This window comes from Rousettus aegyptiacus, unplaced genomic scaffold (assembly GCF_014176215.1).
Source record: "Rousettus aegyptiacus isolate mRouAeg1 unplaced genomic scaffold, mRouAeg1.p scaffold_m13_p_6, whole genome shotgun sequence".
Classification (NCBI taxonomy): domain Eukaryota; kingdom Metazoa; phylum Chordata; class Mammalia; order Chiroptera; family Pteropodidae; genus Rousettus; species Rousettus aegyptiacus.
In genome coordinates this window covers 29070961-29095554 of record NW_023416309.1, presented here as the reverse complement: position 1 = coordinate 29095554, position 24594 = coordinate 29070961, and the positions used below count along the sequence as shown (strand labels likewise).

At 32.9% G+C, this 24594-nt stretch overlaps 1 protein-coding gene across 4 annotated transcripts in view; it reads left to right on the top strand.

Moving 5' to 3' along the window:
- PRKG1 (protein kinase cGMP-dependent 1) overlaps window positions 1–24594 on the top strand; it is a 1094018-nt gene that overhangs the window by 934859 nt on the left and 134565 nt on the right. The window lies entirely within an intron of this gene.

The following is a 24594-nucleotide window of genomic DNA, read 5'->3' as shown; positions in this document are numbered from 1 at the left end:
CTTTGGATTAGGGGAGCAGAAGTGCATTATGATTCCACGTGCATCACAATGGTAAAAGAAACCCAAGGGGAAATGGGAGAGCACTAAAAATGTCTGCTCCAGTATTGAATTGCTCCGATCCACCTACTTATTTTTCCACTTCATATTATACATTATGTAAAAACATTGCCACCAAAAAAATTGTTCTTCCCTTTATTTGCTCATAGAAATGAGACGCTACAAAAATAACTACAGACCCAGCCATCTAGCAATAGGCATTCACTTATTTATTCATGAAATTATTTAAAATACCTATTGTGTATGTAACTCTTTGCCAGGTGTGTTGTATAAAAATAGCTAGCCCCTTCCTTTGAGATCTCGATATAAAGAAGATTGTTCAAACAAAATCAGATAAAAATCAGATAAAATTCAGCATTATATAAAATGATTCAATCAGTTATTTCTCTAGTTTGAAAGATAACAGCCAGTGCGGTGTGAGAAAGTTCAATGATATCTTCAGGTATAAAATAGTTATCCTAATACTTACCTCAAGGGACATTTGGTGAAGATTAAATGCATTAATGCATGTGAGCGTTATTGTCATGGTGCTTGGAACAAAGTAACTTCGCAGTGAAGTTTAACAGGATCTAATTTAGCTGAACCTTCATATTTAGCTCAAACTTGGTCTATATTTTACATAGATGGAAAAATATTTGTATATTATTTAGAAGATGTGATAGCAATATTAACTAAGAAAGATTAAATGAGTTTGAAAGCCCTATTTTTTTCTTTATACAAAATAGCATCAGGGTGATCATTAGTTAAAAGTCATCAGTTAAGTCATTAAAATGCAAATACTAGAAAAACAAGTCTAAAGAAAAGTTAAAATCAGCTCTTAATTCTGTGACCAAATGATCTATTTTCTCTCATGACTTACACACACACACACACACACACACACACACACACACACGCGCGCGCGCACACACACACACACATGTATAGATATCTATATATATATATATAGATAGCTGATAAATTATTTTAGCTTAGAATCAATAACATTCTAACTCAAATTTAAAATTAAACATAAACCAACCTACTTTTTAACCGTCCTGCTCTGAACAAATGATTAAATCATGGCTGTGTTTTCATACTTTTTTTAGTATTTTTTTTTTTAGGTATATGTGAACACATTAATTTCATACTAAATGTCATTTTAGCAGCCAAATGGATGATGAAGTAATAGATAAAATAAATGCTCTGAAGGAATGGTTTAATGATGATATTTTAATTGTTAAAGAACATTCTATAAAGTGAGTTAGGAAGTTCTTTGAGGCATTTAAAAGTTTATGTCACTTTATTTCTTTAATAAGCCTCAAAGTATCGTGTCCAGACCAAAACACACTCAGTTCCTTCTAACATTACTTAATTTTTTACCTGGTAAACTGACAGTTACCATTTGCCAAGGTCCTGCAGTTCTTCATGAAAAAGAACATATTTTTGTACCCTGGAGAGCAGGAAAAGGAAGTCATTAATAAGATCATCTCTGTTGAGTCTTTGGACATTGTCTTGATAATTTTTTAATATGACATGGAAAAATACCTCAAAAGAGGGAATATATGTCTAGTGTAAAGAGGTAGACTAAATAATATCTGAGGGTTCTTTCCAACTCTGAAATTCTAAAATATTTTCTTCCTTTATGATATAGTTTAAGATTTGAAAACCTCTGATTTTTTTGTGAGCTGAGACAGATTTTCATATTAATTTTCCCTAAATTTATAGTGTTACCAAACCAATATAACAAAGGCCTATCGACCTTTTGGATTTAACTCTTCTATGAACCCATTTGCGATCTTTTAATTTTTAGAATCCAACCACCAATGTGCAATATTTTTCTTTGTTTTTTTTTTTTTGGAAGAATATAAACTCTAAATAAGTATTTTTAATTTTAAATGAATCCAAAGGTTGGATTCATTTTCATTTGCTCTGTAGTGATGGTATTTTTTAAAAAACTAGATAGTAAATGCCAAGGACAACCAAATGAAGGTCACAGAGATGCTATTTTAAGAATCAGTGAAAAGGAGTCTTTTCTCATTCATTTTTTTCTTAAAATCTTAATAGGAGGAACTCATCAAATTTATATGCAAAGTAGATAGTTGCTTTATTGTTTAGTGAAATTAAGAGATAACAGCTTTTCTTTATCACCAACGGGAAGAAACCCATATCAGGGTCTAAATTGTTTCCAATTCCATGAGGAGGTAGACATTACGATGTCTATAAAGACCCTATATATTATAGTTTTCAGGTTGCTGGATCACTTGCATTTTACAGTTAGTTCTTCTTGAACACATCTTCAAGAAGTTGATAAGAAACAGATTTGATCTATTTTGAAACTGTTTCTGTGTTAAGGATGAGAAAACCCTGAAGTGCCATGTGGAATGAAGGCCTCAAGTCATTAAGTTACATTTATTTGGCTTTGCAGTATCCATCAAAGTACTATATGGGATTGCAGCAGAGGGTAAAACAGAGCCCTTGGCTCTTCTCTTAGTTTCCCTTTGAAATCATCCAGGGAAGTAAAAATGTTTAATTTTATTTGCTGCTTTAGATGCTTGTTTTTAAAATAGCAGTGAAATGACAAAGTCTTCAAACTGTTAAATCCTAAGTATTTAATGAAGGCTTCCAGATGTCCCGCACTGAACCAAGCATGTTAACAATATTAAAAACAAAACAAGCAAACAAACAAAAAACTATTCAGCCTGACTTGTTTTTGACTGGGGCTGCCAGATAGAACATAGGACATGCAGTTAAGTTTGAATTTCGGATAAACAAGAAATATGTATATTTTTTAGTAAAAGTCTGCCCCATTTAGTACTTGCTAAATCTGTATTTTCACTTGCTACTTCTGACAAGCCTCTTCCTCCAGAAACTTACTAGTTAGGGAGAGAATTAACATGTACATATATCAATTCTTAGAGAGCAACATAAAACAGCATGTATGTAAGTTCTAAACTTTGTAGTTTAGGTTAGCATTTCATAGTTTTTGTTTGTTTGTTTGTTTGGTTTTTCTCCTGTGGCGCAAATCATTTCTTAGAGAGACAAGAGAAGCCACTTCCCAGCCAACAGAATGACCGGAAAAAGAGGTTACACAAAAGTAGAAATATTCTCTCAGATTTTTAAACATCGCAAATCCGTGGATGACTTATCTCAAAGATGCTTTTTATTTTTTTAATTTTTAAATTTTATTTACTTTTTAAAAAATCAGTAAGTCATATATATTTTGCATTCTATCTTCACCGCCCATAACTATATTTCTTTCTTTCACCACAAATTTGATCCCTTTTACCTTATCTATTTCCCCTCTCCCTTACCCTCTGGTAACTACTAGTCTATTGTGTGTGTCCGTGAGTCTCTGTTTGTTTTTAGGTGTATATCCCACATATAAGTGATATCATGTGGTTTCCAATTTTTTATGTCTGGCTTATTTCACTTAGCATGATTATCTCAAGATCCATCCATCTTTTTACAAATGGCAATATTTCATCTCTTCTTATGGCTGAGTAACATTCCATTGTATATATGTATCACAGCTTCTTTAGCCAATCATCTATTGTAGCACACTTTGGTTGCTTCCATGTCCTGGCCACCATGAATAATGCTACTACGAACATCGGTGTGCAAGTATCTTTTTGGATATATGTTTTCAAGTCTTTGGAATAAATACTCAGTGGAGGGATTGCTGGATCACATGGTAGATTAAATTCTTAGTTTTTTGAGAAACCTCCATACTGTTTTCCACAGTGGCTGTACCAATTTATAGTCCCATCAGCAGTATTTAAGGGTTCCTTTTTCTCCTCATCCTCTTCAACACTTTTTATTACTTGTCCTGCTGATAATAGCTATTCTAACAGTTGTGAGATTATACCTCATTGTGGTTTTGATTTGCATTTCCCTAATGGCTAGCGATGTTGAGCATCCTTTTGTATGTTTGTCGGCCATTTGCATGTCTTCTTGGGAGAAGTGTCTGTTCAGGTCCTCTGCCCATTTTTTAATTGGATTGTTTTGTTGTTGTTGTTGTTGTTGTTGTTGTTGCCGTTGTTGTTACTGAGTTGTATGAGTTCTTTGTATATTTTGAATATTAGGCCCTTAACAGAGGTGTTGTTTGCAAATATATTTCCCATTCAGACGGTTTTCTCTTTACCTTGTTGACAGTTTCTTTTGCTGCGCAGAATCTTTTTAGTTCCCATTCATTCATTTTTACTTTTATTTCCTTGCCTTTGAGATCCTTTTTTAAAAAAGCAATACATTTTAGACAAAGACTAAAACCATGGGGAAAGGCACAGCTGTAGTCTTCTCTATTCTGCTATATTTTAACTGCTATAACAACAGTTAAGAAACTAGATTTATAATGAAACCTAAACTGTTAATTTAAATATTTTAAATCCTAAAATGAGTTTTAGAATATGAGAAATGACATTTTACACAAAGCCTACTGAGCAGTGGGAGTCATTTGGGAAATTTTCTCCAACCTCCACAATATCTCAAAATATTTATATCATGAATAAAATTATTATACACTTTTCAGAATTATCTCTGTAAATAATCACTTGAAACTTTAAAATGTTGTGCTTTGCCTCATGTCTTAATATCCTAGATAGAATTTATGGAAAATATGAAAAAGGTCTTAAAAGTACCAACTACTTAACTAACAAGATGACAATGTTTTGGCAAATTTTTATTATTTAAGGTATGAAACTCAGGCTCTCTGAAGCCTATGGGCAATAGATTTCCATCATCAATGTGTTGCTTTCTAGTGTCACCTTTGGGTATTATTTGTCAGTCCAAAAATTCTGCTATTTATTGCTTTAATACAGCCTTGGAGATCATAAATAAGATAGAAACTATGATTTGTAATATGAAATAGCATATAGCTAGTATAACTGCCTAGGCTGTATCAACATGGTAAAAATGTATCGTACAAAAAAAAACAAAACTAAATTTACTCAATGTAACATGGATCTAGTTGTTGTCACTTGCCTGAGTTCACATGTGCATGTGTGTGTGCACATACACACATTGGCTAAATATTTATGTATGTTATCCTCATTTTACAAGAGGGGAGAACAAAGCTCAGGTTGAATGACAGCCAAATATCCCAAAATTTTTATGGGAAGTAATGCAAATATTGAGCTCAGTTTTTCTGTCTCATATATATATTCTTTCTCGTATGCTATCTTGCTCTCTTTAAATTCTCAAGGAGGGTTTCAGATTTGAAATGTCTGTTAATACAATGAAATTATGCCAAGGAAGCCATAGATGTGTGAGAAATGGTCATTTTTTAGTTTTCTCTGATAGGCGGTAAAATAACCTTGTGAAAGCTTTTGCATGTATGCAAGTTTTTTCAGAGGTTTCTGGTCCCCTGCAATGTCCACCAAGAGACGAAGAGCACCTCTATCCTTGTACCATCTTAGAACAAGGGCCTGTCAAAGATGCCTAGGTGTGGTTTGTTTTACCATCTTAGAACAAGGGCCTGTCAAAGATGCCTAGGTGTGGTTTGTTTAGATGTTTGTCCAATATCACTGTCCAAATGGATCACAGTTTGCTTTGTCATGTGTAACGTAGCCAGTTGTTTCTCTTTTGGTATACTATGAATAAGCAGGGCAAATAAACAGTTAGTTTACCTAATTTCTTTCTCTTCTGATTGTATTCACTATGTCCTAAGTTTAAAGCCTGCCACTGGTCCATCGTACAGATTAATTTATTATTATAAAAAACTGCCTTTTGAAAATGTACATAATACATTCATGTAACTTTCTTCTCAGTTATTATAGTGATACTATATGTGCCTAAAGTGAATTTTTGTATTAATTTTGAGGCAAGAGAGTAATATTATTGAATATGTGCTACAACTTTATAATTAGAAAGTTATCACAGATTCCAGAGTGGGAGTGGCTAGGAACATAATCAAGGACTTGTCAGAAATATAGTAAGTAGATTCTAGAAATCTATTTTATTCTGAAAATACAATTTGGGTTCTCTTTTTTTCTCCCACTCAACCATTTTCCTAATAGGGTAGCTGCAGTCTCCAAAAATGTTTTTTATCAAGTCATACAAAGGGAATACAACCAGCTTATTTTTCCAAGTTTATTTATTCGGTCAGGAAAATCCATGATTTGACCTCCTGGTCATCTGGAGAGGGGAAATGAATGCACACCTACCAATAACTTAGATATAAATGCCTTATCCCCCAAAGATTTTGTTTTTAAAACAATAACAACAACATAATAATAACAATTACACAATTCTTCTAAATGGGTCATAAAGAGAAGTGTTAAAGAGATTTACTTGGTTTTGGATGGTGTTTCCTTGTTTTCTTTGCTTGTTTCCTATAACCCCCACCACCACCACTTCACATGTCTTAAGGACTTTGCCATGCACCTTGGGAGCAAAGATCATGGTCATGATGAACCATATGTTTATTGCAAAGATGGCTCTATATGGCATTTAAGAGGACCTGATTTAGGGTCTAGAATGCCTAAGCATCAGAGCTCTGATTTTTAATCTGTTGAGAATCTACCCATTTCACATAGGTTTTTTTGTCTGTTTTTGTTTGTTTGTTTTTGTTTTTGTTTGATTTGTTTTATTTCTAGAAAGATGAAAGGAGGAAAGAAAAAAGATCAATACCTTATGAAAAATATACTCTGGAATTGAGGCAAAAGGGATATGGTATGTGTGGGGGCAGGGAGCAGATAGAAAACAAGAGTAAAACAAAACCGCGGTCTGTTCTGGGAGATCCAATATCTCTTTTAAAGCTAGGCCAGATCGGAGCTATGCATTCCAGCAAAAGTGCAAAGAGTCCATATGATATAAACAGATCGATTGCTCAAAAGCAGCACAATTTATCTACATTGCTGGTACCACCCTACAACAATCGACCCAACATAGTTGTAGTGTTGCTACTTTGTGTGACCAATTATATATGCAGAACTGCATGTTCTGAATTGCATCGTCTTATGAAAGTTGAATTACTGAGCACCAGCAGATGTCCAAATATGGTCCATTGGACTGACAAAGTACCTAAGCCACTTTGGCCAAGAAATGGTCATGGATATCAATAAGTGCTGAAATTGTCCCAATGTTCTTCATTTAGATTATCTCATTGAATATTCATCTCCCTGCAACATACATATTATAGTCTTATTTTTATAGATAAGTGAACTCAGGTTCAACAAGATTAAGTAACTTATCTAAAAATCTATGACTAATAGGGTCCATAACTGAGTACGTTGGACTCCAATGCCCAAACTCTTTTGATCATATAATATAGGAAATCGCAGATGGAAGGGGCGAGAAGTGATAGGGAAGATATTTTGGAGAAGCAATTTCAGATTTTGCTTTAGATAATTTACTTAGAGCACATGACACAGCGCCTAGCACATGGTAAATGCACAAAAATGTCAGTTATTATACTAACACTTTAACAATTTTGCTCCCTTGACAGTGTAATGACAGCCTCTGTTGACAGCCTTACAAGGATTATAAGATTTGTAGATAACGAAATATATATTGTGATGCTTTTCTATTCTTATTAAACTCTCTTAGCAAAGATGGTAGTTACTAGTGTTTTGGCTATTCTATTTCTTTGATGTTAAGAAATATTTTACATATAATTCAGGGAGTTAGTTGCTGACAGATGATCTCATTTGTGTGTCTATGGGAATGTTTGAAGCCTATCTAATTTTAGGCTTTCTCTAGATATAAATAGTTTGTTCTTGAGGATCAAGGTGAAATGCCTCCATGCTGTAGTTTCCTGGCAACACTTGGTGCTGTGTTACTTGAGAGTTCACTGTTTATATCATGTGTTAAGTAGTTTGGACCTCTTTCTAGGTCCTTCTGTGAGCTGGCTCCTGCCCTCCTCTCTAGCCTGATAATGACATTGCTCCCTGACTTGTACTGCAGCTCTTCAAAGACACAGAAATGGTAGTTTCTCTGCTGTTTTTCAACTATCTGCTTTTCCCCACAGGATCCCTGTTGCCTAAAATTCCTGCCACTTCCCATCTCACTTGGCTCCATCCCACCTCTTGCCTTGCATGGCTAACCCTACTCTTTAAAATTTAGCAAACTGTAATTTCTTCCAGGCAGGCTGTGCCTAAAGTGCTCCCAAAAAGATGGTACTGGTTGTTCTCCTCTGTGTTCTGGCCATACCAGTGCATATTTAATTTTAGTTATAATTGCATTTTATTATAATTATTTGAGTACTCTGCACTTGTCTTTTCCTCTCCCCTCTGCCAAGAAACACGTTTTATGGGTGAGGAAACTAAGACCCTAAGTTCTCTTTAATGACCCATGACTGCAGAGTGTGTGCCATTTCAATATATTTGGTGTTGGTAGTCCATACCAAAATTATCCACATTCTTTTATTCTGTGTGTGTGTGTGTGTGTGTGTGTGTGTGTGTGTGTGTGTGTGTGTGTGTGTGTTTCTTCTTGGCTTTGGGGACAGGTGTTGGTAGGAGATTTTATTGATGCAAACTATGTACATGCCTAATAAGGACATGACGAATCTTGAGGAATACTTTTCCAGAGGCTTTTTGTCTTCTCATCGAACCCTAAAGGGGTCTTCCCAGATCTTGTATCTTCTCACATATTACTTGCATTGCCAGAGGATCTTATTAAAAGTTATGATCGTGTCACCTGCATGGCCTTAAATAAGTATTTTAAATGTACACATGTCACAGCCTAGTATTCTCTGACTGCTACAAAATAGCCCACTCTACCTTTCTTGTTGAATCTTGTATGTCCTCAGTCCAACTTGGTTGCAGTGAAATTGAACTTCTCAACACATCCTATCATTCGTGCTGTACACTCTATTTAGAACTCTCTTTTATTACTACAAAACAAATTATTTTAATATTTTAAGATCTGTCAGATGTCTCCATTTTTTGTACAGCCCTTCCTAAGATTTCTACTTGCAGGCAGTTTCTTTTTTTTTTTCCTTCCAAATCTCGTCATATATACTTAATTTGTGGGATTTACAATTTTTCTCCCTTGTATCATAATTATGTTTGTGCTTCTCACATAAACTCCTGGAGTTTCAGTTCTCACCAATTGAAAAATGAAATTAAGTATCTATATCACATGTGTGATAGTTACACTTTTAATTATAAGTAACAAAGTCACGCACACACATATGATTCAGACAGAAACCATATTGGGTGAGTAAAGAGCTATTTTATGGAAGCAGGGTTTCTTGGACCTCTCAAAAATTATAATGAGCAGCCAAGAAATTCATTCAAAACAAGTAGAATTTTTCTCTCTTATTTCAGATTTCTATACTCATTTCTCAGTCTTTCTTGCCATAGACCTGTTTTATCTGTTTTTTCTATTCATGTAGTGGTGATGGATCAGCCAAAGCGCCCAAGTTTTTACTTGTTTTCAGGTACAAGTGTTCTTGATTCCCAGGTCCTCCTAAAGAGAATCCTATTGGCTAGTTTGGTCAAGGCAGTTAGCTGTGACTACTTAACTCCAAGAAGTTATGTTTAAGGAACTGTGAACATGAGAGGCTACTGGCAAGGAACGGGGTTATTGAAGGTTCACCTAGGTGGGCTTGGAGTAAAGGACATTATTAGAGAATTGTGATCTGAGATGACATTCTAAAAATATATCTATTATAGTATTATCATGAGGGTCAAATATGAAAATTTGTCATACAATATAGCATGAGGTACCTGTGGTCAGATTACATGAATTTGAATCACTGCTCTTCACTCATCGGCTTTATGGCATTGGGAAAATTGCTTAATCTCTGTTTACCCTAGTTTCCTCATCTGTCATAAAGGGAAAGTATATTAGCTAAATCATAGTATTGTTATAAAGATGAAGTAAGTTTGTAAGTGTAAATCCCTATTACAGAAGTTGGTATATGGTCACCACTCAATAAATATTACTTATTGTTAAATTATTTTCATAGTTACTAATCATTAGCATAAAATAAAGGTTTATTTCCATTCTTTTATACTTAACTTTATACAACTATGAATTTCTTGAGGGTAAGGACCATATGTTATAAATCACTGTGCCTGTCAGAGTCTATAATATGGTTTCTTATAAATTCTAGACATAGTTATTGGGTAGATGGATAGATAGATAGATGGAGGGGTGGAAGGAAAGAAGAAAAAAGGAGAAGGAGAGAGATGGATGGAGGGAGGGTAGGAAGAAAGGAATGATCAGACTAACCCTTGGAATGTATTTTATGTTAGGAAAGGAGACTTGGCTGCTTTGTTCATAAACAATATCAGCCTATAATCTAGGTACAGAAAAAAAAATAATACAACATGTATCTGATGCAGTGATATAACTGACTGTTCTGGTCTACAGATTGAAATACTAGACAGCTATGACTGGTTGTAAGATAAGATGGATTTCTCAATTACGATTAAGAATGAATATAGCAACCGATGATTACCAGCATTGTAATTAAATAATCACACATAATTAAAACCACTAGATACCTTAATTAAGATTATTAAAAGTTCCGTTGACACATTATTTAATTAGCAAGTTACATGCTGTATGATCTTTAAAAATCTGTCAAATGGTATGATTTATTAAACTACAGATTATATTTATTGAACATTTTCTTTTGAGTTGTTTTAAATATTGTCAAAGTCTGCAAAAGTTAATGTTGAATCACTAAATAATTAGCTGCAGTGTAGATTTCATTTTTGGTACTGCTTAGAAAACATTAATTAAGTACTTGGGCTTGATTAGATCGTCTGCCCTTGGGAGGTATATGTATAAAATCACAAGATTGGAAGGGAGTGGCAGGGCAGTGTTTTTTATACCACAGTAAACCTGATATTGGGTAAATGTGAGTTCATGTCTATGCTGTTACTCAGTTAGGATGGTCAAGGCAAATGTAACCTGCAGAATAACACCCTTTGACCAAACCTTAGAACTAGCAAGGATAGATACTTCTAAGGTGAGAACAATAACATGATTACTGGAAAGTACATAGAAATTGGGAATAGGTAATTCTGATTTAAAATCCAGATTGGTCACTTTTTAACTGTTCAACTCCATGCAGGTCCTTGAATCTCTTCAAAGTTCAGTTCCTTCATCTATGTAGGAGTAAGCAAACTTCCTATAAAGACACAGATAGTGAATAGTCTAGGCTTTTTGTATCCCGTAAGGTCTCTTGTCACACATTCTTTGTTGTTTTTTTTTTTCTTCCTTTACTTTTAACTCTTTAACAATGTAAAAACCATTCATACCTTTGAGAACTATACAAAAACAGGCTGCTGCCTAGCCTAGGGACATAGTTTTCTGGTATCATATCACTGTATTATTAGATTTCACTTTTAAGTAGCTACTAGCTATCACAGAGACGTGCTCAGTAATTGTAGATTCTCCCAAGTATCAATGAAACTAAAATTTTGATGTTTCAATCATGCCACAGCTATTTTTTAAAGTGACCCTATCCTGTCACCATTTGTGCCTCAAAATTCTCAGCTAGAAATTTGAAGTAACAATTCATGGCTCTTGCTGCCTGCCTTTCCAGTGCTCCTAATGCAGTAGGTGCTCAATTAAGGATGGTTCTGTTATAGCAAGGCACTACTTAGTGTATTAGCAATCATAGAGAAGTGGCTCTTAATGGAAAGTAACGGGCGAAATGTAGAGTGGATGCAGTCAGTTCTGCAGTTCCTCAGGACCCAGAACACAAAGGATAATTAAAGAATGGCTTTCCAAATATCTCATTTCTGTCAGTTAGTACCATTTAAACTGAAATATGGGTTTATTGAATAGAGGAAATAATAACAATCAGGTGGTGTGAACCAAGAAAGATTTCTTGGTACTAATAGTGTTACCACTAACTTTACCTAGATATTTTTCTTAAAATTATCTAGGAAGGATTTAATGTTTTTTTTTCTTTCTTTCTAGCAATTCGTTTTAGTCTCTTCTAGCATAAAAAAAAGAAAAACAATAAATCCCAGACACCTGGAGAGCACATTGTGCATATTTTGCCTCCTGCTAATCCTGTTTTTCCCCTTCTTTTAGAGATTTTATGTAGTTTTAAGAATGTGATAATACAACTGTTGAATTTTTAAACATATTTATATAGTTGATATATAGCCATTTATAATTTCTCCGGTCTCAATCCTGTTAGCCTCATTTCTCTCTCTTCTTTTTTGCTCCAAGGTTTTCAGCCATTATGTATTACTTGCTGTTCCCTATACACAAGATTTTCTCATTCTTTTTCACAGGCTGTTGTTAGAGATATGACCACCTTACTATCTCTGTTGACAAATTTCTACATGCATATTACTTCTTATCTGAGGTATCATTTCTTCCTGTAGTTTTTCATGATCTTCTCCACCTTCAGTCTATGCCTCTTTACCACTCGTCTCCCAGTCAGGGTTCGGGCATTCCCATGTGATTCTGTGTCACTATGTTCACATCGTATTATAACGATTGGTAATATGCCTTGCTCTCTAGATTGGAAAATCTTGAAGGGCAAGTATTTTGTCTTATACCTCTTTTCATACCCTGCACCTAAGAGAGTACCTGGCTCAAAGTCTAAATTCAGACACTTTATTTAGGATTGATAGATAAAATACAAGATACTGATTAAATGTGTATTTCAGATAAACAATGAATAATTATTTTTATTATATTATTATGTAGGGGCACATTTAAACTAAAAAAAAATCATTCATTGTTTATCTGAAATTCACATTAAAATGAGTGTCCTATATTTGCATTTGCTAAATATGGCAATTTTACATTATTGTGTGAATGAATAAATGAATAGCATAAAACTATTAATTTCTGTAGGTTTCAGATTAGAAAGTAAGCCATAACAGAAAATTTTGTCAATATAATCTGAAATCTGTGATTGAACTTTGAAGCATGTTTTTATATAAACAACAGAGAGACTTACTGTGAAGAAATGACTTGATCCTTGAGAAACTTTCTAGATTAATAGAAGAGGCATAAAAGTTATAATGGTCCATCACCAATAGGTAGGCAAGAGTGAATAGAATCTATTGAGGTTGGACATGTTATATTGTTAACAATAAAGTAATAATAATGATATTGTCATATAAAGTTTATTAAGTAATTTTAGTACTCAGACACTAATCTGCATGCTTTTTGTATATTTTGTTACTTACTTTTCACAAATTACCTTATTAAATATTCTTATTTTTCCAAATTTTTTCTCAAGATAATTGAGAAGCAGACAGAACTTAAGTATCTTACTCAAGATCACACAGCTAATTAATGTCACATCTGATATTTGAACCCTCATGAAATAATTCTTGACTCTGCTATTCTAGTTACCATGCTCTATTGTCTCAGTGAGATTTACTATGACTTAGTATATATGGTGATGTATCTTGTGTCATTAAATTATGAAAACCTATAAGGAGAAAATTTATTTTCCAATTACTAGTGGAAATGATAAAAATACAGTCTCAAAGAAATATAAAATGTAAAAATATTGATTACTATATACATACATGGATATCTATATAATATGTTCGTATATATACACATACAGTTAGAAGCTTAACCTAACAGTTGCGAAGGATGTTAATCATCAGATGTCCCTTCTGAAAAAATACCTTCCTTAATATGTTATCTAGTTCCTGTAATGGCTGCCAGTGAAAGTGGGGCAAAAGTTAGTGCTAATCAGTGACACTGGATGGAGGATACTGTGTCAAACGTTTTCACTTGCTCCACCTGCCAAGCTGGTATCTCTTCAGTGTAGTCAGAGTAGGCCAGAATAACTTAGCTCTATCCCTGCTTGCTAGGAAAGGCTTTGGGGTGGCCTGGGGATGGATAGCAGCTAACCATGCATTCAACACAGATGAGGCCCTCCAGGAGAGTATAAGACCTTACGGGCTTCTCTACCCACAAATTGCTCCTAAGAGTCAATTTCTATTGTTTCATATCTCATACTTTAAAAAATATTTTATAACAGATAATTCAAGAATATGATATAAAATTCAAAAGCTACAACAGTAATTCACCCTCCATCCTCTGATTTTAGTCACACATTCTCTTTCCTAAATGTAATTACTTTTTCTTATGCATACTGAAGCAATCCATTTATTTTAATGTATACTTATATGTGTGTGTATTTTACATAAATGAAAGCATACATTCATGGTTCTGCACCATGTACTTTTCGTTTAAGATATTCTGGAGATCATATATGTATACATTTTCTTCTATTATTTTAATATAAATTTTTTAACATTGCATTTCATTTATTGTAAAAAATTGTATTCTAATCAATTGCACATTGATAAATATTTACGTTTTTTCCAATTTTGTTATTATACATAATGCAATACTAATGCCATTTTAATGCCATTATTTGCCCAAAGTATTACATATGTAGGGTAAATACTTGCAAGAAAATTTTAACACATAGCGCTGACTTGTTATACAAAGCTGAGTTGTCTATAAAGGTTACACTAGATTGTATTTCTACCAGCAGTGTATTCACAGGCATTTGCTTTTTTCTCACTATGTGATGACACATTTTCATATGTTTAAAAGCCATTTCTTCTTTTTCTAAAAACTGTTCATATCCTTTCCTCATTTTTTTAATTAAGATGTTCCAATATATAAATTCTAACTGACTTGGAGAAACTCTACACAATAAAAAATTAGCTTTTCAATATTTAGCTTTTTAAACTATAATATTTTAAAACCATTTAAAAACCATTCTACATATACTTAAATCACAGAGGCTGGACAGGTAGGGCATGTCTAATATATCAAAATTTTTGTTAAAAATTGGTTAATATGTTTAGTAAGTCCAGTACCCTGTTTACTTTTTCTAACTAACATTAACTGTAGGACTTTATACTATATGCAGTGATTTGGCTTTAGCAGTTTTTATTCAAATAGTCCTGTATACTCATTGCCATGACTTTCTTTACCTATTACATTGTTTCTTCTGTTTATCTTTGATTCAGTTAATCTTCAGTTTGGATGAAATTACGGCATATTAGATGCACTGAATTCTAAAATCACCAAAGAATTTTTTGCTCAATTAATGCTAAATAGGAAATATTTGATGAGCAACTAACCATAAAAAATTTTTTTTTTTACAGTTTTTAACTCTATTTTAAAATTCTGGACATTTCTCTTCCCTAAAATAGTTCAATTAAAATCTCAATTTTAATTTTTAATTATCAAAATATGGTTTACAAGACATTTATTACATTGCTTTGACTTCTAATTATGAGAATATATTATTTCAAGTGAACGTGTCTGATTTCTATGTGAAAATGCATTTCATTAGTCACAGATAAAATTATGAGTATGAAAATCTGTGTCATGATATGCCACTTACATATTCAGGTAGTGCATCATAATTATAGGCTTATAACATTCTTTCTATTTAAAGAAACTTTCTTGAATTCAGGATAAATTGTCTCAGCAGTATTGAAAACCATGATAATTAGAACTTTTAAAAAAGTGTCCATGTTGATAAAATTCTAATTACAAAGGCAGACAGAGAAGTGATTGCAATCATCATTTCATATGTGAAACATGAAACAGAGAATGGGGCATTTTCTCCAGGTCATACACTAGGGTAGCAATAGAACAAGAAATAGGAGACACTCTTTTGATATGTTGCCTAGAAATCTTTATAGGAGAAAACACCTTACTGGCCTGAAGGCACTTTAGGTAATCTTTGAAATATGTGACCATGGAACTTGACATTTATTTCAAACATACATCATTGATGTTTACTAGCACATCAATTCCAATTATCATTCCAACATACTTCCTTTTTTTCTATTTTAAAAGTAGGAAAAGTTGAAGAATGAATTTCAACTCTGTGAAATGTGAAAGAAACAGAAAAAGGAAAGGATCAGTACATTATTTTTTTCTTTAATGTAGTCATTACCTTTGAGACACACATTGAAATAATTTGTCTATTAATATTTCCTCCCCATCAATTTTTTTTGTACAATTACATTACAAAATTACATGAATACTGAAAATTAAAACCAATCACCAGAGTTATCTTAATCTAGATTATTTTATAAAGTATGAATCAGATAAGGGGAAGTGTAGATGTAAGAGAAAAGTGAGTGTTTAGAGTAAATAAACAGAATATTTATTATATTGTACTGCATGTTTGATTTTTAAATTTTTAGTACAGTAAATTTTTTTCTATTTTCCTCTTAAAATATCTCAGAAGCATTCAGAAAAAGATCGAATGGGTTCCTAAAAAAAACAATGGAATTATAGTATTTAAATCTGTACTTCTAAACAATTAATAGAGCAATGGTATAAACAAGAATATACTCTTTCATATCTCCATAAAACACTCTATGGGAAGACACTCTTTAGAGCTTAAGCTTCACCAAAGAGTTTAATATCCAAAGCCAGAGTACAGAGCAAATACCATTTGTACTCTAACAGCAACAAGAAAAAACTAGGATTCGGATTTTCTTCAGTGGTTATTTCTTACTCTAGTTATGAGGGATTGCTATCAACTATAGCAACATTTAGAAAAATGACTATGGAATATGGAAGCAGTATGGATAACTGTTAAATCTCAGTTAAGCTAGTTTCCCAAAGAGAACACAATAGAAAAGAAATTGTGAAATATATTCCTCCACAATTGCTTTTTTTCCTCGCCTTTCACTTTTACTAATTCCATTTATTAAGTCAAACCTGATGAAATTGCTAATGAATGGTTATTTTTAACTTAAAAAAAGCAGTTGCATGTGGTTCAACCTGATGAGTATCTGTGTTTATTGTCATTGAAGCGTGCCATAGAATTTAAAGTTCATATGTCACAAAAAAATTCATTATTCCATCAACCCAGCAGGAGTAATATGAAAAAAGAATGTGAGAATTTAATTTTTCCAAGTTCATTACTCTCATTTTACTTATTGTGATGTTCCATGGGTATAGATTCAAGAGGATTTATATTTTCTCAAGAAGTAAATAGATATAATACATGGAAATATTTGCCTATATTATAAGGAAGAATACACTTTGGAGTTATTATATGGATAACACTTATGATTTTCTGCCTAGAGAAGCATTCTCTTTAAAATCATGTCATGAGACTCTATTATTTTTGAGAAACCAGAGATTGTCTTGAGCGGCTCCAGAAAGTGGATATCCTCTAAACTCAATTATGTGGTGATCATAATTTGATATACATTCTTGATAATATATTGATTTTTATGTATTTTTTTCATTACTCCTATATTCTATTCTACATTTGAAGAGTCTAAAGAGAATAGATCATATTTTCTGTTAGATATATTCTTTAATATATAAATAACTATATAGTAACATTTGTTTTAATAAGTGGAAATGCCATTATTTGTTTAAAATAATATTCTGGATTCTTTATTTTATTATGGCACACAAATTGTTTTTTCTAATCAAGCTTAAGCTTTTCAACTAATTTTTAAGATTTTATTTAATATAGAAAAGGAAAAAGTGTTTATTTAGTCAATCTCTTTTAAAACTAAATCTTTAGTGTAGCCTACAGGAACTGAATGACTCCGCTTTCCTCTCTAGCAGTTCCTAATCTCTTCCGTCTTTTCTTCATTCCCTGAATTCCAACTTTTTTGTTTTATAATAAGCTATCTTCTACCTCAAGACCATTGCATATGTTGTACTTCTCTTCTAGAAAATACATCTCACAACTCATCTTGCTAACCCAACACATCTTTCAAGGCTTAGTTTTTAATATCTTCAAAAAGATAGTCTGACCTCCGAATTGCCAAGTGTGATCCTATTACATCTCTGATTGCAGCTGTCTGATCAGAATTTTGTATTAGATATTTGCATATAAATGTAACATCTATCTCTGCTGGACCTCAGGAATCAGGCATTTAAAGTATAATAGCCCTCAGTAAATAGGTCTTAAAGTAATTATTGACTTATCGTATTCATTGTGCATGTGAATACTTAAGAATAATAAAGTGTTTGAAGGATATACACCAAGGTGTTAACCTTAGTTATCTCCTGGCAGATAGCATTATAATATTTTTCTATGTTTCTCTCCTTTATTTTACTATGTTTTTCTCACATATTTTATGTGAGATTTTTTTTTCTTTTAAAATGCTATTGAGAGAAAAAACAAAAGATAAAACAAAAAAATTTTAAACATATTTTAAAATAAAAAATAAAAATGTTATTGAAAGATTATGGAAGTTTGCATGGATGAACACTTGGACTAAATAAAGGATCCTTGGAGGAGCTGTATGTGCACATGCATGGAAATAATAACTGAAGTATTTTAATTAAACAGTTATTTGTCACAAGTGCAGTAGAGATCATTTGTTAGTCCATAGAGTGCCTGGAAAGGTGATAATAGAGGACTACAAACTCTAAAGTGTTGGAACTTTTCTCTTTTGAGTGTTTCTTTTGCAGTTCTCTTGCAAAGAGTTGACATGACTGGATTTACATTTGAAAATATGCAGCAAAATGAGATATGGATTAGAAGAGGAAGAATGGAGGCAGAAAGATCAGTTATGAGGCCATAATAGCATTCCACGGTAGAGATGGTGATGGCTCAGTGTAGAAACAGTGGTTGTGGAAATGCAAAGAGTGGCTATGGAAAGTCTATTTTTTTTTTTTTTAAGAAAATAAAGCAAAGATAGAACCAATATAATCAAATACATGCAATGATGGAAAGAGAAGAGTAAAAAATAAATCAATCACTTGAGCCTACATAAATGCAGGAATGGTCATACATTTATCAAGATAGAGAACCCAAGGAAAAGAGTGGTTTTGAGGTTAAGAGAAAGTGACTTAGGTTTGAATTAGAGGTTGCATTGGAACTTCAAGACAGGGAGTCTAGTAGGAGAAAGGTAAAAGTTAGAAATGGAGTCTTAGAAGTCATTAATATGAAACTAATAGCCAATGCCATAGGATTATGTGAGATTTCCCCAAAAAGAGAAATCAGAGTAATAAAAAAGAATTTTGGAGACATGTGTAGATTTCAGCGAATGAGGGAAGAAGATTCAGGAAAATGAGAACATAGTATCATGAGACTTATATATATATTTAGGGAAGGAGGTTTTATGGAGGAAATGTATTCAAAAAGGTCACATGCTTCCTAGGGACAGAGGACCCTAAAGTGGTGATGGTGATGATGATGATGATAAGCTATTATTAACTGGTTGCTTACTCTATGTAAAGCTTGAAGGCATGTATTTATTTGCATATATTTATGTCACACTTAGTATGTGTGTTCTATTAGAATGTGAGAAGTGTAAATCATGTTGGAATAACTTCACGACTAAATATAAAGCAGAGTCAGTGAATGGTCTGATACAATTTTTTTTTTTTCAAGAACACTTATTTACTCTGGTACCAAACTTTCAAATAGCACAGCTGAATTTGTCACGAACTCTACAATTCTATTTCATAATTAATTCAAAGAATATCACTTTAAGTAGCTCTTTGATGCTTATCATATCCTATCAGTTTTGAATATTCTACCTATTGTAGTAATATTGACTTTGCTTTTGAGATGAAAAGAATTTATTTTGTCCTATGTGATCCAAAGTTAACTGTGAGCATTAAACTGTTGGGCTTGACTAAGAATAAAGAGCTCTGACCCATGGATCGCTGTGAGCTCATGAGCAGTTGGAGTAGTGTCAGTTTCCATGAAGTCTGGCACTGAGGAAATGCTAGGACGCTGTTGACAGCCGTCACGTTGCTCTAGAGCTGAAAGGAGAGAGCCCTTACGTGGACAGCAACTTTGCATGAACTACATTCTACTTTGGCCTCATGCATTCTGTGTTCTCCCTGAGATATCAACCTACTATTGAGTTCTCTACCAGCCACAAGACAAAAGAGAACTACTTCATAACAAGAAGAGTTGATGTTAAACCCTTGCTATGGATTATTCAGATACTGACAGTGATTCTACTTTGGGATACAACAGTGATGAAGATTCCAGCAATGAAGTTCAGAGAATATCAGAGTCAGTGCAAAGAAAACTGTATTTGCAAATATTTTTGGATAATTTTTACGCTATATAATTTCATTGAAAGGAATTTCTAACTACTCCAAAAATGCTTAAAAGAGAACAGTAGTACTAAACTGCATAGTTCTGATGGTAATTATTCGTTAATCAATAGCAAGTTTGTGAAATATTGTTAATCTACCAAACGGTAGCTATTTCTGCAATAGTACTTGTTTATTAATTGTCACACTGAAATCAACTAATACAGGTACAGAAATGGATGAATATAAAGTTTTATTTTAAAAAAACAACATGCGTGTTAGGCCTGGACTGTTCTCTAGTTATATATACATTTACTTGCTGTAGAGAAGTGTGCTGAGTGTTCAGGGGAAATATGTGTTTGGTTTTTAATTAAGTAGATTGTACATTATCTTATAAATCTAAGTTATAAAATTTTCTAGTGATCAGTGTGTTTTTCAAAATCTCATATATTCGTCTATTAGAAATTATAAAATGCCCTGACTTGCCAAAAAATAAAAATAAAAGGAAGCTTAGTTTTTAAAAATAATGCTATCTCCCTCTTTCTTCTCTTCCCTCATTTCTAAATCAGTATTACACAAAACTGTTGCTAACTTGACAGATATTCTGTGGGAAACCAGTATTATAACAGCTATGTATGGCTAGAGATAAGTTAAATAACAACATAGAACTATTAGAGCCTCTGTATTATATGAGTATGTGATATTTTATATCTGAATTCAAATGATACTTGCTTTTACCATGATCCTTGGACCTACAAAGAACATAAGCATACACAGTAAGTCACGATATTGTCAGTTTATAAGAGAACTAGTCTCTCATTAGAAGTTTCTACCATCGCTCCCAAAGTAAGAGATTAATATATGTCATTACTATGTCAGATAGTATTTTTTTCTGTCGCAGGAGCAGGCTCTCTGAGTACACAGGGACAGAGTTTCTAGACACCTGCATGAACAGGCATAACGACCTTAAATACCTTATTAGTGGAGATACAATATCAATGTAATGCAACCTGAGTCTGGCATTGAATAAACTTGATATTGAATAATTTGCTATTTTTATGTAACGTTATTATAAAGCAACATAGCAGGGCTAGGAAATAGCCATGGGTAGGAACTCTAATAGTTTGATTTGAAAATGGTTTATCGGATTAGCATTATAGTTGGGCACCCATAAAAAAAAGTATTAATACTGTTTTTATTAACAGTGAAATATACTTTTTATAATGATGGACTGCTCAGAAGTTATCGTGCATTAGAATAAATTTAGAATTGTTGTCAAATTAGAATATGATAGAGTGTATCAGCAGTGGACTGTTGTGGAAAGAACATGGACTTTGGAGCCAGATAGATCGTGTTCAGATTCCAGGGCTGCAACTCAATATCTGTGTTTGACTTTGGTCTGTTACCTAACTTCTATCCCTATGTGTAAATTTGGGATAAAATACCAATCCTCTGTTACGTACATTAAATGAGATTTGTGTGAATTGTTGAGTATGTAATTTTTCCTCCATGATATGCATCTCTTTTGTTTTGCTATATGTCACTTTACTAGGCACTAAGACTAATTGTAGGCTATAACTTACAAATTATCCTTTTTAAAATAAAATATTTTCAGTTTCTTTTGACTATGTCACTTCTTATCTTTGATTTTCTCCCATCTACATTTAAAAATATCTATGTATTTTCTTTTTACTGCAAGGAAATTGCATTCATTTTAAAAAGTATATCTGATTTAGACCAGATAATATGACAAAATTTTGAAATATCGAAAGTCTGTAATGAAATCATTCTGAAAAAATTATATACACAGAAGTTATTATGAAAATAAAGCATTATTTTATATATATTATATTTTGAAGACTAAGCAATTTCTAAATTGTCAAGATGGAAAAATATTTTAGGGAATATTAGATTTAATATAATATTTTATATAAGTTGTGATAGGATTTCTTTTTTTTACAGTGACTGCTATTTGCAGTAACATATGTTGCATGAGCGACAACCTCCTCAAAAATAAGCCATTCACCCAATTTATGAAAAACTCGATGGGCATAACTGACATTTTCTGCTTGCGTCCACTTCACTGAAAATTCCTACTTAGAAAATGATAATGTAGCAGAAAACATATCGTCTAATTCTATGGAGCAATAAAAATTCTGTACTTTGTTCTTGGGCAGGAATGTTTTATAAAACACACAGACAGGATCTCCATAGGGGCAGACATGACAGTGTTGGGAAGGAGAAATATCAGAAGTAATAAACAGCAGATCACAGTGCTTTCTATATGCGTGGAATTATGATAAACTAATCTTTTATTATCTCATTTAATACCACATAGTAAGTGGGCATTCTATTCCACCTTTTTACAGATTAGGAAGCTGTGGCTTTCACACAGCTTGTAGCGTGTCTTGTAAAACTGACACCGTGACACCAAAGCCTGAATTCTGCTCAAGGGCCTGACTGTGGTACCTGTCATTCCTGTCCTACTGACTTCCTAAACACCTCATAAGTGTGGGCTATTCAGAAAAAAAATGGGGAGCAAAACGAGCCACAGAAATGTGCCTTCATGTGGTTCAGTGGAAGGGACATAGGGTCATTAAACAAGTGACCACACCAATAATTGTATGTATTACAAACTGTGGTAGGTGAATGAGAGGTACAGTAGGGTTATGAGAATAGAGAACGTGATCAAGGTAATTTATATGGCATCCCTGAGGAAGGGGCACTGAGGCCAGGTCTAAAGGATTAGTAGGGATGAACTAAGCAAGGCGTTGGAGAGGAACTTCCTAGGCTTAGGGAAGCCATGTTAAGAAGCCCTCATAACTGAAGAGAGTAGAGGTGTTCAGTCATTGAAAGGAAGCCAGTTCCGCTATAAGGAAGAATATACAGGGAGTAACTGAGAGAATGATATTGGGATTTGAGGAGACTGTAATAAATATTTTAGAATCAGAAGAGAGTTTAGTATGGTACATGAATTAAAAATATACAAAAATTCATTGCTTTTTTATCTCATAGTAAGAACCAAAAAGAAACAGAAATGGGAAAGGGATGTGCCCATAAGAGAAACTAATGATATAAACACCTAAGAATGCTGTTTTTAAAATGTCAAACTTGAGTGAAAAAGATTAGGAAATCTTATTTAAAGACAAAAATCTAGATTTAAACAAGTTGAGAGTCATGCCATGTTCTTGTTTGGAAAATTAATATAATCAGAAAGTCCTTTTTCTGAAATCAATGTATCAATATAATGTAACTCTGCCAGAATCCCAGTGTGCATTTCTTTGGAAGAGGAAAATTATTTTAAAGTCTATATAAAATATGAATGTTTAAGATTATCATCAGGATATTTTTTTTTAATTCCATTTTAAATATTTATTATGGCTAATTATAAATTTTTAACTTTTAACTATAAAAAATTTTGAAAATATATATCTTGGCTGTTAAGTTTTATTTTATTATTTATTTTTATTCATTTTTAAATTAAATGTATTGAGGCAACACTGGTTAACAAAATCATACAGATTTCAAGTGTACAATTCAATAACATGTCATATGTATATTGCCTTGTATGTTCACCGCCCAAAGTTAAATTTTCTGCTGTCACTATGTATTTGATTCCATCTACTCCTAAGTAACTTCCCCCTCCTCTCCTTCCCTCTGGTAACTGTTGTCCATGTCCATGAATCTCTGATTATCTTGTTTGTCTGTTGCTTTCAGTTTTATATCCAATATATGAGTGAAATCATATGGTTCTCAACTTTTTCTGTCTGAGTTGTTACGCTTAGCATGATTATCTCAAGATCCATCCATGTTGTCACATATGGCAGTATTTCATCATTTGTATGGCTAATATCCCATTGTACATATGTACCATATCTTCTTTATCCAATCATCTACTTAAGGGCACTTCAGTTGTTTCCATGTCTTGGCCACTCTGCATAATGCTGCGATGAAAATCAGGGTGCATATATCCTTATGAACAAATGTTTTCAAATTTTTTGTGTGAATACCCAGAAGAGGAATTACTAGGTCATATAAAAATTCATAATTTTTTGAGGAAGTTTTGTACTATTTTCCATAGTGTTTGTACCAATTCACATTCCCACCATCAGTGTATGAGGGTTCCTTTCCCCCCACAACCTCTCCAACACTTGCTATTACTTGTCCTGTTAATAATAACCATTTTCACAAGTGCGAGATGGTATCTCATTGTGGCTTGCTTTGCATTTCCCTAATAGCTAGTGAAGTTAAGCATCTTTTCATATTTGTTGGCTATTTGTATGTCTTCTTGGGAGAAGTGTCTGCCCATTTTTTAATTGTATTTTTGACTTATATGACTTTGTATAGTTTTCATATTAGTCCCTTATCAGAGGCATTGTTTGCAAAGAAATTTTAGGAAGGGGAAAGTTGCTTTACCAAGTACTAAATATGAGTAGCTACTATAAAGCAATTATAATCTTAATAGCTTGATGCTGCAATAATGAAAGACAAAAAAAAAATCAGTGGACAAAATAGAGAATTCAGAAGAACATGTGAGAATGTAGTGTATTTTGAAAAGATAAAAATCCACTAGGTACATCTTTATTTTTAAGACTTCATAGCCTG